The following is a 17,947-nucleotide window of genomic DNA, read 5'->3' as shown; positions in this document are numbered from 1 at the left end:
GGAGGCAGAAGGGTGGGGCTTGAGCAGCGAGGGGACGTGGGAGGAGAGGGGAGCGGGGGATGGAAGCTGCCCGGCCTCACAATCCGTCTGGTTGGAAACATCGCGCAGCGCCCCAGCCGCAGGAGCCAGAGCCAATTACAAGTTTATATAATAGAAGAAGTCTCTCCGGCCTCCCGGCCTCCGCCCCGCCCCCGCCGGCTTGGGACGGGGGAGGGACCCAGGACGCAGGAGGTCTCTTTCGGGTTTACCACTCGGGCCGGCCCGCGGCCGCGTTCTGGAAACGTCGGCGGCCTCGCGGACCTTCCAGGGAATCGGAGGAGGGGCGGCAGGGGGGCGGGGCTCGCCCCATCTAGGCCCCCCTCCATCCCCCTATGCCCCCATCCCCCCGAGCTGGAAGAGGAGGTGTCTGGGTCGCTGCCTCCCCGCCGCACGGCGCGAACCCCCTGGCGCTTACGTGACCGCTGCCCTTCCCTGGGGGCCGGGCGCGCGGAGGCCCGGGCGAGGGGCGAGGGCCGAGGGGGGAGGGGGGACGGGGAGGGCCGAGGGCCGAGGGCGAGGGCGAGGGCCCGCCGCGCCCGCCCACGTGCCCCGTCAGATGACTGGTTCTAGGTTTGCACGGGCTCATTTACCGGCAGGCTCAAGGCTTCTAATCTGCATCCCCGATTAGTCATCCCGAGGGACATCTGATCTCTGCGCAGCGGCTCTGGTCCGGGCCCCGCGGCGTGGCTGATGATGGAAGGGGATAGAGGCCGTGCCGCCGCCTCCGGTGGGGGCCGGAACCATACTTAATGCTGAGTCAAGGAAACATCACGCGAAAAGTGCCAGGAAAGACAAGTCCCTTTTTCTAGACCAATCTCAGATTCTTCTGGGCTGGGAGCAGGGAGGCTGAGGCGGCGGCGGAAGGAGAGGGGAGGTTGGGGGGCTGCTGCATGGGTGATGACTGGCGGGCCACAGGCCATTCAAGCCCGGCTTCAGATTTGGGGATTGCTCATAGAGGTGGCGTGTGCTCCTGCCTGCCTGTTTGGAGTGTATGGTTATCACAACGGTCACCCTTCACGATTTCTCCAGTCTAGAGGGCGGCCTGGGGGGGCCAGCCCTGCCTCCATCCAGGCCTGCAGAACCCCCCAGGTGCAACCATGAATGTTGGAGGACACAGGTGTCCTGGCTGCTGAGTGAAGAAGCCCATGGCATACTAGGTGGGCTCCTACTACATACACCAGATTGGGGGGAATGCAGAGTCACGGTCTTTGACCTGTGGATAATTCAGTCAAGATTTGTTCGGAGCCTAAATTCTATCGTCAGCCCAGTGGGAATCAACTGGGGGCTGAATCTGCAGTTCCTGGTCTTACCTTGACCAAACCCTTGCTTTGCCAGGCACACTCCAGCCTATGCACAACTTAATTGCAAGGAAGGAAGGAAAAAAAAGGAGACAAGGTGTTTCTTAACAGTTAGGAAGTGGAGGGAAGACCAGTTTGTTGCTTTCACTGGCAACAGTTAACTCTGAAAGCAATTTCCTCACTTAAAAGAAAAACAAATGGAATTGGGTGGTAGGCTTTTGAAAGGAGGAGCAGAGAGTTCGCGTTTGTGGAAACCTGGCTTTATTTACCTGTAGGGCCTTGTTAAGACACATTTGCCTTGAGATAAAAGGTTTTCTTTTGGGACAATCCCAAAATGACTTTGTCTGATTCAATTAAGCAAGGCCTAATGAAAGAATTCCAGCTTGGAGAGCTACATCATCCCACCAGGTGAGTTGTAAATACATTCTGACCAGGTTTAAGAGGCGAGCTCTTGAAAATTTAATCTATTTTAAAAATGCATATCCTTGCCACAAATTTTACAAATTGCTTTGAAGAAGATCGCTGTGCTGATTGCATGCTGAGATAATTATTCTGTATCACCACTCAGGGAACAAGATTTTTTGATAAAGACTACAGTGTCAGTCTTTGTTAATGACTTGGGAGGGGAAGGAGAGGATCCAATACAGCTGGAGCTGGTTTTATTCTCTTGCCTCTGTTCTAAAAACTCCTTACTTTCAGACTCAGGCCGTGGAAGCTGGTAGAGGCTTGGTTTATGAACTTTGAACCCAATCAAGTAAGTTTGCTCACCAGTCAAGTCTCTAGTCCTCCTCATGAAGGTGAGAATCGTGATCAGAGTCTTACCCTCTTGACTCTGAGATCAGCTGTGACTTGTGTTGCACCCACTTTCTCTCCTCAAGCACCAGAGAGAGAGCCTATGCCAGTGTGTGTTGGTTGATGGGTGCTGGTGAGGGGAGAACCCTAGCTTGGCTCTCTGCTTTGGATAATACGGTGGTCTGGGCCCCACATGTACAGGTGTGTGACTCCTCCCCACATCCTGTGCATGGCAGATGTGGCTAATTTCTCACAGTCCTCTGTCTCACTGGGCCTGGATGTGACCTCAGAATCCTTTTTAGCACAGCATTGCTAATCCTTTCACTTGGCCATTCTTTCAATAACTTAATAAATACTTATTAGGAACCTACTGTATGCCAGCCACTGATTTGATTTAAAATATCTTTATAGATGTACATAGATAGATGGAGAGTGCAAGCAATGCTATATGCTATAAAATAAATGAAACGGGGCAATGGTTAGTGATTGATCAGGAGGGGTATCTTTAAATATGATAGGGAGGGCTTCTTCGAGGAGGTAACATGGGAATTCATTATTCCAAGAGCCAGGAAGGAAAGCTAGACAAAAGAACAGTGGGTGCAAAGACCTTGAGGCAGAAATGATGTAATATGGCCCAGAAACTAGCCCAGGAGAGGAACCCAATGAACCACTCTTGGAAGTGGATCCATGGCATTTGAATAATTGCCTGTTTGTGATCCCCAATCCTTGGTGATTGGGCTGACGTGAGTTTGACCCACAGCTCTGGAGACTTGGCTATTCACCTTCACCTGGGCAGCATTTCTGGTGGAGGTACAGTGGGATGGCATTTCATGGGCGACTTGAGTTTCAGTGGTATGTGTGCAGAAGTAATATAGTATAATGGTCACAAGAGTGGGCACTCTGGTTAGAAGATTCTGGTTCAGATCCCATCTCCTCCTACAGATGCTCTGACCACGGAAAAATTAATTCACATTTCCTACATCTCCATTTTGGCTAGGTCACCAAAGATTTAATTCACCCAATTTAGCAATTTACAGCACCTTGCATTGAAGAGTATTTTTTCCTGAATATTTTAAATGAATATGAATATTATTCAAAAATTCATACCCTTATTATACATTCAAAATATTTAGGAATATATTCAAGAACATATGGAACTCATCAATATATCCTTCATGAATATTACTATTTAATTTGATCAAACAGAGAAGGGTGTATTAGAAAATAATCCCCTCCTCTGCATGACTAAATTATTTTCAGGAGTAATCACAAAATGCAATGAATAACAAAAATGGCCATAAAGGAAATGCAGATATTTCCCTCATGTTGAAATTTTCTTCAAGGCGCCTGGCTGGCTTGGTCAGAAGAGCATGCAGCTCTTGATCTTGGGGTCGTGAGTTTGAACCTCATGTTTGGTATAAAGATTATTTAAATAAATAATTTCAAAAAGAAAGTTTCCTCATATTGAATATTTGTTTGCACAATCTTGCCAGTAAAAGAGAAGAAAAATAAAACATTGTGCTTAAAAGGGGAAAAACCTAATCTGATTATTCTTCATTTTTATATCTATTTAAGATTAAACTTTGATCCTTTGGTCACCGTCTCCTACAATATTATTTTATGTAAGTAATTATTCAGTAACTAATACATGAATTTTAATAAAACCAAAACTGTAAAAGGTACAATTTAGGCAAGTGCCCCATGGTACCACTGTTGTAACAATTTCTTTTCTGGATTTGTTCTTTAGTTTAAAGCAAACAACAATTGGAGCAGAATACATTTCAATATCGAATTCAGTGAACTATTTTAGGTACAAACTATTGCGCTCACCAATGAAAATTTGCGTTCTCCCTGTTTCTGCGATTTTAAAATTTAAAACAAATGAACACTCAAGTAGTTACACGGATTGGCAGAAGTAAGAACCTCAAGTGCCATTTTGGTCTTTATAATCAGTGTGCTATCAGTGTTTGCTTTGAATCTACAGTTGAAAGGCAGGTATTTGTAGTAGCACAGAGCTAGAAACACCAGCTGAGCCACGTCTCACTGTTATGTTACAATGACAAATTTATCGCAAAAGAAACCCCTGTAGCTGAGTTCATCTGCGGGGGACTGGCTGTAATTGGGAATTCTCCGAATTAACTTCCATGTAGAATAGAATGTTTATTAAACGAATAAGAGTGTGTTCATTTGAAGCTTACACACATATCTCTAAAGACTCGACAGTAATTCCTACGATTTTTTCAGAACATAGACCAGAAAACCTTTTTTGGAGAGGACGGGGATGTATTTTATCACTGACATTATTTAGGACTGCCAGGACATGGCATTGTAAAGAAAAGATCAGCTTTTAGTTGGCTTTATTATTGCTTTTAAATTCTCTACAATGTACCCTTCTCACCGCCTGGCCCTCAGTACACCACTGTACTTAAGAACCAGTGACATAATTATTCTTTATAATTGTGATCCCTGGCATAACAGGTATCACAAGTCCTCAGAAGTAGTGGGTTGTCTGGGCTAAAGAGATTTCCCCTAAGAAGGGATCTTTAAAAAGATATATAATTGAATGTAGTCCACATACCACAAAATTCACCCTTTAAAGTGTACAATTCTGGGGATCCCTGGGTGGCTCAGCGATTTAGCGCCTGCCTTTGGCCCAGGGCATGATCCTGGAGTCCTGGGATCGAGTCTCACATTGGGCTCCCTGCAGGGAGCCTGCTTCTCCCTCTGCCTGTGTCTCTGTCTCTGTGTGTCTCTCATGAATAAATAAATAAAATCTAAAAAAAAAAGTGTACAATTCAGTGGTTTTAGTATTTGCACAGAGTTATAGAGCCATCATCTCTAATTTCAGAACATTTTCATCAACCCTAAAAGAGACCCCGTGGTCATGAGCAATCACTCTAGGTTCCCCACTCTCCCAGCTCCTGGCAACTACTGATCTGCCTTGTGTGATCAGCTCTTGAGCTGAGCCCTGATGGATGAGGAGAGGTCAGTTCGTCAAGCAGCGAGGACCAGAGCATTTCTGGCAGATGACAGTTAAGGATAGCATATAGTGGAGGGATGTACAGGCAAGGAATTCACGGGGGACCTATGTGGGCACAACCTAGAATATGAGGGAGAGTGGGCCAGAGCATGCCACATGCCATGAAGGTCATGCTGCCTACCAGAGCGACTTGGTTTCTCTTGGTGGCAAGGGACCTGCGGGTCTGACACAGACATTTCCACCTGGTGCACATTCAGCAGACGGTGAATGATGGAATGAGTAAATACATCTCTCATGCCCTTTTAAAGCATCATAAAGGATTGTCTTACTTTATTTATAACATGAAGTTGGACATGTGAGAGACATATATGTACACCCTCCCCAGTCATGGTACAATCTTACTGTTTGTTTTGTAGAAATATGTTTGGACTTTTATACTAAGCAAAGAGCTGAACTAAACTTGGAAATCAGCTGTAATTTATCTTCTCAGGAAGCACTAACCCCAAACTTGGAATTTCTTGTTGAGGTTTGACAGAGTGGAGGCTGGAAATCAGACTAAGGCTATGGGGTTGGTAGAGATTCAGAACAAGCTCTTTGTCATTTTTGAGTTTCTTCCTGTTGACTAAAACTGTTTTTTTCCCCATTGAAATGTAATAAATCTACTTGATTCTTCTCCTGGGAAGGTTGGGATAGCTCATTTAGGGGGCCAGACCCAGACCAAATATCTGGGTCCTCCTGTTTCTGACTATTCCATTCCATGTCCCTGTGATCACTTGCCCGTGTAGTCTGCCAGTGTTGTTATGCAAATATGTGCAATCTTGTGCTCCCCTTTCAGGAAAGGTAGCATACATACTGTTCCAGAACTTGCTTTGTCTGCTTACTATACTATGGATAATTTTCCATATTAGAATATAAACAGCCCCTCATTTTTTAAAAAGATTTTATTAATTTATTCATGAGAGACACACAGAGAGAGAGAGAGAGAGAGAGGCAGAGACACAGGCAGAGGGAGAAGCAGGCTCCATGCAGGGAGCCCGACTTGGGACTCGATCCTGGATCTCCAGGATCACGCCTGGGCTGAAGGCGGCACTAAACCGCTGGGCTACCCGGGCTGCCCACCCCTCATTGTTTTTAAAAGATTTTATTTTTAAGCCATCTCTACACCCAACACGGGACTCGAATCTACAGCCTTGAGATCAAGAGAGTTGCATGTTCCACCAACTGAGCCAGCCAAGTGGTGCCATTTTTAAATATAATCCATTTAACCACTTTGCTATTGGTGGACCTGAGATGCGGATCCTTTTTTTCTGCATATAAATACTGTTAGAGTGATGAATCTTGTCCTTGCATACGTATGTAATGTGCAACTGTGGGGAAGTTCCCAGAGCTGGGATTGCTGGGCAGAGGTAGTGCATTTGTCATTTTGATAGGCTGTTGAATACAAGATTGCCTCCCCCTGCCAAGAGTTGAACCATTTTGCATTTCCACCAGTTCGGTTTACTCACAGCCTCCCCAGCAGAATATGTTCTCAAACTTCTGGGTTTCTCCAAACTGCTCAGTGAAAAATGCTACATCAGTATAGTTTTAAATTGCATTGTTTTGTTAAACATCTTTCATAAATGTATGAGCCATTTGTGTGTATGTGTGTGCATGTGTGTACCTGGTTATGCATAGTAAATTAAACTCTTTAAATCTTTTCCTATTTTCTATTGAATTCTCAGTTTTTCATAGTCTCAATTTCTAGGAGCCTTGTATTTAGGATGGAGGTATGAGTTGCAGACATTCCGCCCCCCATTTGTTATTTATCTCTTTGCTGTGCTATTTTTTCCTCTCTAGAAGCTTTTTATTCTTATATAATAATTTTGTGATGGCTCTGGTCCTTTAAATCATAGGCAGACCTTTTCTACACCGAAGTTTCAAAGAAATTTTTAAAAACATTTTCTTCTTAGGCTTTTCATTTTTCACATTTAAATTTTGATTCACTTGGGGGTTATGTGCAATGCAAAGGATGGACCCAGCTATATCTTTTTTGGATGTTTATCCATTTGTCCTAATACCATTTATTAAAATGTTAACATTGCCTCCACTGTAGTGAGATGCCACTGATATCAGAAATCAAATTCCTGCATGTCGCTGGGTCTGTTTCTGGGTTTTCTGTGCTTCCATTGGTGTGTCTGGCTATTTGGCCATTCCCACACCATTTTAATTATTGAGGCGTTACAGTATGTTTGATCTGGTGGGTTCCCTTCTCATTGCACACTCCCTTTTCACAGTTTTTCTGCATAGTCTAGCTTATTTGCTTTTCTCATCTAAATGGTAGAATCGGCTTGTCTAATGGCAGAATAAAGGAGTTGGTATCTTTTTCAGGCTTATATTAAATTTCTGCTGTGGTTTTTTTTTTTTTTTCTGCTGGTTTTTTATTGATTCATTCACCCCTTAACTGCAGCTGTCTATCTACACACTGGAGCTCTTTGTTTGCTCTGCTGAATCTTTTTCCAGACCAAATCCATTCCTTGAGCCAGGTCTATATGAGGTTCCCCCTACCTTCTTCATTTTATATTCCAATATATCTGCAAAGCTTGTGGACATAGTCATTGTTTCTTCTGTGTTTCTGGCATCCCTTCCATCACTGTCCACCTTTGGACTTTCCTACTGTTGGGGAGTCAGACCCAGGGAAAGAAAATGAGAAAGGGCTGCCTCCTAATTGGCTTCCCCTAGAAGTTTCTACCTCACAGGTTTTTCTCCCTGCTAAACTCCCCCTCCACATGAATCAGGAGAACAGAGCAAAGTTGCTCCTGGGAACCTGGGAAGGCCACTGTCTCTTCCAAATTGCCAGTAAGACCAGGACTAAGATGTTCCCCCTTTTCTTACCAGTGCAATATGATATATGATTACAGGATGATTGGAAAAACTTAAATGGAGAATATATGAAACCAGATTTATTGTGAGGTCCTTGTGTCAAAGGGAATCTTTGATAGCTGTGTTCTTTCGATGCTACTCTTTTTCTCTCTTTAGATACCTGCTTGGGTCTCTAGACAAGATGACACCCCAGGGATGGTGGCAGCTGGGAATCCAGGTAAGGAGCCCTTGATTACAGACTTTGTTTGGGTTTTCTTTGGTTTGTCATGCATAGTTACTGCCCTGACAAGCATATTCTCCTAAGCCCTTGCAGGCAGGAGCTGGTTACCTTTGCTTCTCCATCCCCCAAACTATCACAGTGCTCAGGGCCCAACCAGTCATTCCTTTGATTGATCTATAGACGTCAATTCATTTTAGTCAGGCGTTTTCTTGAATTAAGAAGGATCCCATCAGTAATCCCATTTATGGGAGTCTGTGTGGTCTGTTACTTGCTGACTTAGTTCAGAAACTTCTGCTAAAAACATGTCCTGTGCCTGCAGCTATCAATTAGCTCATGCTCTGGCATATCCTCAGATGTCTGTGACATCACCTCCACCTGACAGCAATGCCTTCTCTTTAGAGTGTTTGCCACATCTCTCCACCTCCCCTCAAATCCTGTTTTCAGAATTGTATGATGCTTGGGTCCTTCCTAGGAGTGGTCGGTTCAGAGAATTTGGGCCATCTGTCGAAGCCTGCTTTGCCTGATGGGGCTGGGATGCACAGGGCCCCAAGGAATATTGGACAGGTGCTTTGCTCACACCTAGGGAGACCTGAAGGTCTATGGTGGCAAAGACATTGTAATCACCACTTGGAGTTTTAGTTTTCTGAATTTCACAGAGCTTCAAAGCTCCACCAGCTCGGTGTACACAGGTAGCCGTTCCCCTCCAGGAAATGGGAAATGTGAGAGGGTGAGCAGGACAAGGTAAACAGGTAAAGAGGACAGCCACATGGCTCTTTTGCCTTTTGCAGGCAAGAGGATGAAACAGCTGACATCTGCTTAGGGCGTGGGAATCCTACTATACTGGAAGCCTCTGATAAAGTAAACCAAAACATTTCATTAAAATTCATTTCCTTTTCTCACATCTTACTGAAAACAGAAAAATATTTCAACCTTGGCATAGCCACTGAATTATTCATCTGAAAATTAAAAACAAAAAACAAAACAAAACTTTGATGCGACACAGACTGGATCCCCCTTGCCCTTTGCTTCTTGCCATCCCCTTCCTCTGAAATGAGGCTGGGGTCCTGGTTCCCCCCATGGCCAGGGGTGGGGGAGGGGGGGGCAGATTCTCTGTTGTTCTCTCATGGGAGCAAAGCCTGAACACCAGCCGTGGCTGCCAGTCACCAAGGACTATTATGTTACCATGAACCCTGGACCTACAGAACTCGGGGAGCATGGGGAGCCCAGACTGGGACACACCAGGGAGGTGCAGGCACTAGCTCAAGGAGAATGCCTCTCATTGCTCCCTCACTTAGATCAGGAGGAAAGCTTGGGGCTTGTCTATACTTCCACTGCCAGCTGAGAGCTCTGGGGCTGATCTTCTGTGTTGCCCTTTGCCTCTCTTCTCCCTGGAGGCTGATGCTAAGAGAGGCAGCTCAACACCTGGGATGCTCACTCCCACAGCATAGGGAGTGGGGCGGTTAGGAACCCTATGACTGTCCGCTGCATGCCCTCTCTTGGGTTATCCATTTGCGACTTGTCTTCCATTTCAAGGCTGCCTTTGCTGCTCATTTTAACCAGATGGCATTTACCAATCAGTCAGTGGGAGACTTTTGACTGCATTTCCCCCAGGTGCCACTGCTGCCCCCTGCATGCCAGCTGCCCCATTGGGTTGTGACTGGGATTTCCATCAGTATCCCTAAATACCCTGCCTTCTACTGTGCCCTTCTAGAAGCAGGGAGCTTCCTTCAGGAGCTCTGCTTCTATGATGACTATGTTTTCTGAACCTCAGACTAAAACATGTAGGTATGAGAACTCTTGAGGTGTTCAGGGAAGTGAATTTTTGAAAATTGGGGCCGTCCTGGGAAGCTGGTGGCTGCCCCTCTGCTTGGGTGGCCTAGAGCTTTCCAGCAACAGACTTCCTTTTTGGATATGGTCAGAATAGTTGCACATCTTGCCATTCTGTTTGTTTTCATAAGTTTCTGTCTCATGGGATTCTCTTATTTCAGTTACCAGAAAATATTTTGTAAATAAGCATTGAGACTTCTTCCATTGAGGGCCCACATACATTGGAAGTTCTGAGTTAACCAGACAGGAGAGAGGCAGAAAGCCATATTCACATACCTTAAAGAGGAGGGAGGAGGGGTGCTGTTATTGGCAAATAGATCACCCCTCCCTCCAAAGAAAAATAGTCTAATTATGCAGCGTTACTCTCAACGTTGATTAGATTATCCAGAAGGTACTCAACTCCATTTCATTTTATGGCACAAAGAAAGCCTAAGGGGGAGGCGAGAGTTTCTGGCTTCCCCTAAAATGCTCATTCACTAGCTGTAAACTGTTTTGTGAGTGGAGGAGTCTAAAAGTGAACGTGTGATCCACGCCAGGGGTGTTGGTAGCCGTGACCAGGGTCTTAAGGTGAGAGAGCTGGGGCAGCAGGGGGAAGGAGATGGGGGTCTCAGGGGGTGAGTGGGATGAGCCTAGAACAAGGAAAGCAGAGGTGGAGGCAGAGTCAAGGGCTGGGACCAGCTGAGAAGGCCATGTCTGGATGCTTGGAGCAAAGCTTGACTTAGCCCTGACAGTACTCTGGTGCTGGAACAGGTAGATTTGTTTGCTTGAGCTGCCAGACTAGGGGCCTTTTTCTTTTTTTCTTAATGATTTTATTTATTTATTCATGAGAGACACAGGGAGGCAGAGGGAGAAGCAGGCTCCCTGTGGGGAGCCCGATGTGGGACTTAATCCGGGGACCCTGGGATCACACCCTGAGCCAAAGGCTGATGCTCAACCACTGAGCCACCCAGGCATCCCTTACAGACTGAGGTTCTTAAACAACAGACAGTTGTTGCATGGTTTTGGAGACTAGAGGTCTAAGATCAAGGTGTTGTCTGGTTTAATTCCTTCTGAGAGCCATGAAGGGAATCTGTGCCATGCCTTTCCCCCAACTTATGGCTGCCAGCAAGCTTTGGCACTCCTTGACTTATAGACACATTATCCTGATCTCTGCCTTTATGCTCACATGGCACCCCAATTTCCCTTTTTCCTAAAGGCACAAGTTATATTGTCAGGTCCCCAGGGCAGCCCGGGTGGCTCAGTGGTTTAGCGCCACCTCCAGCCCAGGGCATGATCCTGGAGACCCAGGATGGAGTCCCACATCAGGCTCCCTGCAAGGAGCCTGCTTCTCCCTCTGCCTGTGTCTCTGCCTCCCTCTCTCTGTCTCTCATAAATGAATAAATAAAATCTTAAAAAAAAAAAAAAAGTCTGGTCCCACCTAGTAGAGTCCAAGGTGGGACCCTGCTTCAGTATGACCTCCTCTTAATTGATTACATCTGAAAGATCCTATTTCCAATTAAGGTCACATTCCCAGGTAACTGGGCTTAGGACTTCAACATACACATTTGGAAGATGGGTGGAGACACAGTTCAACCTGTAACACTAGGTACAGAGGGTAAGGCAAGCCCAGATGGGGCCTGGGGGCCGGGGGGGTGGTCCCAGGCAGGAATAAAGGAACCTGGAAGGTCTTTGGACACTGGAGGATCAAGGAAACAAGAGGGCGTGGTTGAGCAGGGATAAAGACAGGGCCCTTGCTCAGCGCTGGAGGTGGCCTGGTTTGTGCTCACTCCCCAACAGATGGTGCTCATTGGCATGGAGAGAGATGTAGCCTAAGGAGTAGCCCCAGCATCAGCAGCCTCAGGGCTGCTCCTGATTGGGCACCTAGTATCCCTTGCTCCACAGTCCTACCAACTTTGTCTCAGGTCCCTATTCTGTCATGGGAATCAGGGGGTTCGGTTCGCTCCTTGGAAACTTGGTGGCAGTGAAGAATGAACGTTGGTCTGGGCTCTTGGTGAAAGTGGCTGAAACTATTAGCTGTCCCCCAATGTCCATTCTCCTTTCCTTTCCATGGTAATAGAGTTCCTGATTTTTAGCCAGGTGTCTATGAGTCTCTGGAATAAAAACAACATTTGGGGGATCCCTGGGTGGCTTAGCGGTTTGGTGCCTGCCTTTGGCCCAGGGCGCGGTCCTGGAGTCCCAGGATCGAGCCCCATGTCAGGCTCCTGGCATGGAGCCTGCTTCTCCCTCTGCCTGTGTCTCTGCCTCTCTCTCTAAGTCTATCATGAATAAATTAAAAAAATAAAATCTTTAAAAAAAAAAATATATATATATATATATATACATATATATATATATATATATATATTTGCCAGCCTTCCTGTAGCTCTGTGCTCATGCGACTAAGTTCTAACCAATGGAAACAAGCAGAAACTCTGGGAAAATTTAGGCTTTGGAGAACCTTCTGCTGTGCAGGGACACCTTCCTTTCTCCTCTTCTCCTTCTCCCTCCTCTCCCCCCACCTTTTCCCATAGCTCTCTATTATTGAACACTGAGTATGAGTCTTTATGCATTTTACATACATCAGCTCCTTGTTTCTCAGAATCTTAGGAAGTTAGTGTTCTCATCGTCTCTGTTTTACAGATGAGGAAATTAAGGTGCACACCTGACACTTGCCCTTCTTTCTTTGTTTTACTTCATTCCTTTCTTTGTCTGATAGATGAAGAGTCCTAACTGACCCAAGAGATTAATTACTTAGGGATGGATGACTTCTACTAAGGATTTAGCTCACTGGCTCTTCAAGTTGCTAGCTAGAATGTGGTATTGTTGCCTGCCACTTTTTTTTTTTTTAAGATTTTATTTATTTATTCATGAGAGACACAGAGATCCTGAGGATCTCTGAGTGCCTCTAGCAAAGACTGCTTACCAGAGTGATTTGCTCTTCTTCCTGAGCATACAGCTAGACTAGATTCCTCAACCTCCCTTGTAGCTTAGAATAATTTCCAGCCAGGGGCACCTGGGTGGCTCAGTTGATTAAGCATCCGACTCTTGGTTTTGGCTCCGGTCCTGATGTCAGGGTTGTGAGATCAAGTCCTATGTTGGACTCCACACTTGTAGAGAGTCTACTTGAGATTATCCCTCCCTCCCCACCTTCCTCTCTCAAAAATAAATAAATACATATTTAAAAAATATTAGTTTCCAGCCAATGAAATTTGAATGGAATTCTGCATGTGGCCCAATAGGCTCCATGCTCCCTCCTCTGTGCTCTTTCTCCATCATCTGGCCATCTGCAGACAGATGGCAGAACCACACGATGGAGGGAATCCTTGTCCACGATTCTCTGGTTGCATTCCTTAAAGAGATTTATTTAACCAATAGTGAGTAGAGCCAACAAGAGGCCAGACCCCTGGGGAGGAAAGATGCCTGCTGATGAGGAACACTGACATTGCATGGTTAAATCGCCAGGGAAATGGCTTTTTTTTATTGTGTTAAGATGTTCACATCTGGGGACTTGCTTGTCACTGCAGCCAGTACTGACCCTAACATAGTCCTTAAGACCATCGTGGAATAGACAGGCCATACTAACCCACATTGGAACAATTATATGAGAAAGATGCAAACCACTCTGCTTGCACTTCCTGCAAATTCTATACCTTTTGTAATCCCTGTGTGTTGAGATGCTCTGCTAAACACAGCTGAATCTAATCTTATAAGAGAGTGTGACAATTATGTTGGTCCTTCTAGACATTGCCTACCTTTGCTTTGTGCCTCTTCTTGGTTCCAGTGTATGTCTGACTATTGACCCTTGAGGTTTCCAACAATTTTAGTTTTGCCAGCTTGAACCCTCAGAGCCTCCAAAATACCACTTACTCCAAGGATGCCCTTTAGTACCTCCAGCCAAGGTTACTTTGGGTAACCAGCCCTCTGTCTAGAAGAGCTGGGTACCTGGACATGCAAAAATCCACACTAACCTGAAAGGTGACTCAATTAGCAAGTGGGTGATGACTTACACCCAGTATCTATGATAGCAGCCTTTCAGCTTATGATCTTCCCAGTAGATGCCTTAAGTACCTGATCTCTGCAACTTTATGGATTAAAAAACAAATAATCTGTTTCACTAAGTCTTCAACATTCCATATGGTTCAAAGCTAGTCTTGCTTATGGTAGGGTGACTAGGACACTTGACATGAGCCAGGCTAATGTTTATATCTAGGCCTTAAAAATCTCAGTTTCCAAGAATATAGAAAGGACCCTGGTGCTGGAAGCTTGGACTGAGCATTTTAATGGTGTTTCAACCTCCCATTTGGCACCTAATGCCATGAAAACAGCTATTAACTACCTCTTATCCTCTGAACTGCCACCATATTGAGACCTCAACCCTTGAGAAATCTTGTCTGATCCGTAAGTGGGAATAAATGCTCATGACTCTAGAACCCTCCCAGGAACCAGACATCATGGAACCCTGGAAGGGCTCACAATATCCCTTTGTTCTCCATGTCAGCCACTAGGAGAGTGGTGGAGAGATTTCAGACAGACCCAAGTTTGAATCTCAACTTTGTCAAGCTACTAGATACGGGAGTTTTTCTGAGTTGTACCATTCCTCTTGCACTGTTTCCTCATCTGCAAAGTGGGGCATATTTCTATCTTATGAGGACTAGACATATCAAATGTAAACCCTCTGTAAATGTAGCTATTCTTGGAAATGAGGGAAATCCTCTTGCCGGTGAGTTCTGGCTGTCTTGGTGCTGGTCGGCCTTCATTCTCCTTCTCCATCTGGAAGCACGGGGCTCAGAATCCCATCCCTGCCACTTAACAAGTCATGTGACTTGTTTGATTGAATTTTTTTTCTTTTCTTTTCTTTTCTTTTTTTTTTTTTGGATTGAATTTCTTTAAACTGTTTCCTCATCTTGAGCATGGGGATGATAACAGTACCAGCCCCGTAGCACTGTTGCAAGAATTAAGTGAGTTAAAGTATATGAGGCAGGTAGAGCAGAGTTGGGGGTATCCATTAAATTATTGCTAGAGGAAGGGATTACCTACTGGTTCATGTTGTCTCCCCTTTTGGGCTAAAAGCTCTTTGGGGCTTGAAACCTTATCTCTCTACCAGCCACACACTCCCATTTGCTGCTGAATCTAGTCCTTGGGATGCTCAGTCTCATTCCATGGACTCACTGGCTGGCTGCTCGTGGTGAGGAATGGGCAAGCTGTGACCAGTCTATGAGGCGGTGAACCTTTGGCCACACACTCAGCCTGTGAGCTGTAGGTCTCATCTCTGAAGCAGATGGAGAAGCTGTGCCTGCAACACTGGTCCATTTTGTTACCAGAAAGAAGTCTTCCTGTGAGTACAGAGAATGGTGCAGGATCCGTTCTTAAATGTTTCTCATTGACTGTTCTTATTACAGGCTCCAGAGTTAGTGTATAATACAGGTCTCTAGCTCTCCTGTTTCAAGCCAACCTCCCAGGAAAAGGATGGAGGGAGGAAACCATCCTGTTTGGGGTTTGGATAATACCACTGCCAGAGTCTCAGGTAATCTCAGTAACATGTGACCAGATGACATATGGCACTCATCTCCATGCCCACAGCATGATTGATACTCCATGGTAGTAGGTCTCCTTCTTATTCTGATTCCCTGCCCCTGCCTGGAGCCTGCCTTCACCCCGTTGTCTCCAGGGAAAGACCACTCTGGCATCTGGCTCCGAGCTGTCACAGATAGGTGTTCCTCTTGATCCAGCAGAGTGGTAGGAGGCCAACCACCAGCCAGGGAGCATGTGAACAGGACCAGGCTTGGCCTTCTCAGCGGAAGGGCCCAGCGCTGAACCAGGCGGCCCCAGAGTGGGGGGCTGGGCTCCTACCCAGCCAGTTTCCTGTGGGCACAGGCGAAGCCATCACGGTGATCTGTATTCACATTTGCATCCATCATCGTGTATTTTCTGAGCATATACAGCATCGGGAGCTGGGATTGCCTTCTGCTTTTCCCTGTGTGAGGGCTCACACCACCCAGGCCTACATTAGGAGCCTGAACATTCAGATGGTGCTTCCCCATTATGTGCCTTCTGCTTTCAAAGAAGGAAACACGGCCAGAGCCCCACATTGTGTTCTCAGTATAAGGACTGAACATGTTCGTGCTCACAATCTCCGATGAGCACCTGGAGCCACACCTTCTCGGGATTTGCCATCTTCGAGAACTACTTGATTTCTAATTTATAAGTCAGTAATCCAATTGAACGGCTAGGTCCTACCATCCTTGTTCTAGGCACGGGGAGTGCAAAGGAACTGGGGGTGAGGAAGACCCACAGGAAACAGCCACAACACATATCATTAAATAAAAAAATGTGACCAGCCTCGATTACAAGGGTTGTCACCCATCCCCTGTCAACAGGCACACAGCCCCCCTTGCCTGAATCGTGGAGCACTGAATAGCAGCTTGTCTAGCTGAGGTGCTGGGGAATTTATCAAAGCCCACCTTAATGAAAAAGGCAGGACCACCTACCATGAACTTTTCTGTGTGACTTCATTCTTCAGGAGTCCTCGAGTGTAAATAAACTTGTTTACCAAGATCAGAATGGTGATGTTAATGAAGTCTTATTGGTGCCACCACAATGACAAATAATTTGTGCCCAGTTGAACTCAGGAGAGTGGAGGAAATAACCAGAGAAATTGTATTTCTGTTCTAAAGTTTTCATACAGATGTCCTGGGCCAAAGTTAGTACAGTCAATATTCTCCTTTGCTTGTGATTGTGTGTCCCTAGTAGAGAAAAACCTTGTTACCATGTCTAATGTGGTAAACAAAATTATACCGTATGTAATGAGAAGAAAAGTGAAATAAGAAGCATTGATGAATGCACCAACGGGTGTAACCTTGGTGGCCAGCGTGTGGTTTTTATGAAATGAATGCATGAATACAAGGGCCCTAATTATTGCTTTCAATCGACAAAGTATGGTGAACATAGAGAAGGTTGCAGTACAACGCTGGCTGTGTTTCAAAGCAGCTTTAGACCTAAATACAGAAATTCTTGTGCGCATGGCATTACATTAAAAAATCATTTTAAAAAGCATGGCAGTTTTTAATGCTTTCTTGGGTAGATTGGGTGGATGACTAATTTTGTTTTTGTTGTTCTGTAGCAGGGATCCACAGACTCCAGCCCATGAGCCAGATCTGGCCCACTGCCTGCTTTTGTAAATAAAGGTTTATTGGGAAAAAGCTACATTCATTTGTTTACATACTGCCTGTTCACTGCTTCCATGATATACCTGCAGGGTTGAGTAGTTACAGTGGAGATCATCAAGCCCATAAGGCCTAAAATATTTGCAATTTGACCCTTTTTTTAAAGATTATATTTATTTATTTCAGAGAGAAGAGCATACAAGCTGACAGAGGGATAGGGAGAGGGAGAAGCAGACTCCCACTGAGCGAGGAGCCAGATGTGGGGCTTGATCCCAGGACCCTGAGATCATGACTTGAGTCAAAGGCAGGCTAACCAACTAAGCCACCCAGGTACCCCCTATTTGGCCCTTTATAGAAAAAGTCACTGACCCCCTGTTCCGTTGGAAACAACTATTTCAGAGAAGATTCACAGGCTATTGGTGAGGTGATGGCCAGATGGTGTGGCGAAAGAAAAAAAAATCACATATTCCCAAATAAGGAGAAGGTAGAAACAGAGTATACACAGGAGAAATAGGTGGCTTCGAGGAGGAGGTGGGTTCCAATGTGAACAGGCAAAGAGAAGGTTCTGTGTGTTGTGATTCTACTCTTTAATGAGCAGTCTATGCAGAGTATAAATCTAAATGGAACTGCTTGGGTACAAAAAGAAATTACCATGTAGGTTTTTATAGAGGCATTAAACATTTTATCAACTCATGGGATCTCTGACTCACAAATAAATGGCCTCAGAATCAGAACTTCAGTAGAGGGAAACATCTCTTTGGAGACATCAACATGGGAGGGAAGGATCCTA

General features: G+C 45.4%; 1 long non-coding RNA gene across 1 annotated transcript; it reads left to right on the top strand.

Moving 5' to 3' along the window:
* The first annotated feature begins 536 nt into the window (after positions 1 to 536).
* On the top strand, positions 537 to 17,305 carry LOC140616721 (uncharacterized). Its single transcript, XR_012017099.1, has 3 exons — positions 537 to 1,745; positions 8,125 to 8,185; positions 15,394 to 17,305. It is a non-coding gene; the product is annotated as an uncharacterized lncRNA (long non-coding RNA).
* Positions 17,306 to 17,947: the final 642 nt, after the last annotated feature.

This window comes from Canis lupus, chromosome 2 (assembly GCF_048164855.1).
Source record: "Canis lupus baileyi chromosome 2, mCanLup2.hap1, whole genome shotgun sequence".
NCBI classification, from domain to species: Eukaryota; Metazoa; Chordata; class Mammalia; order Carnivora; family Canidae; genus Canis; species Canis lupus.
The sequence above is the reverse complement of the archived record's forward strand: the minus strand, read 5'-3'. Positions and strand labels throughout refer to the sequence as shown.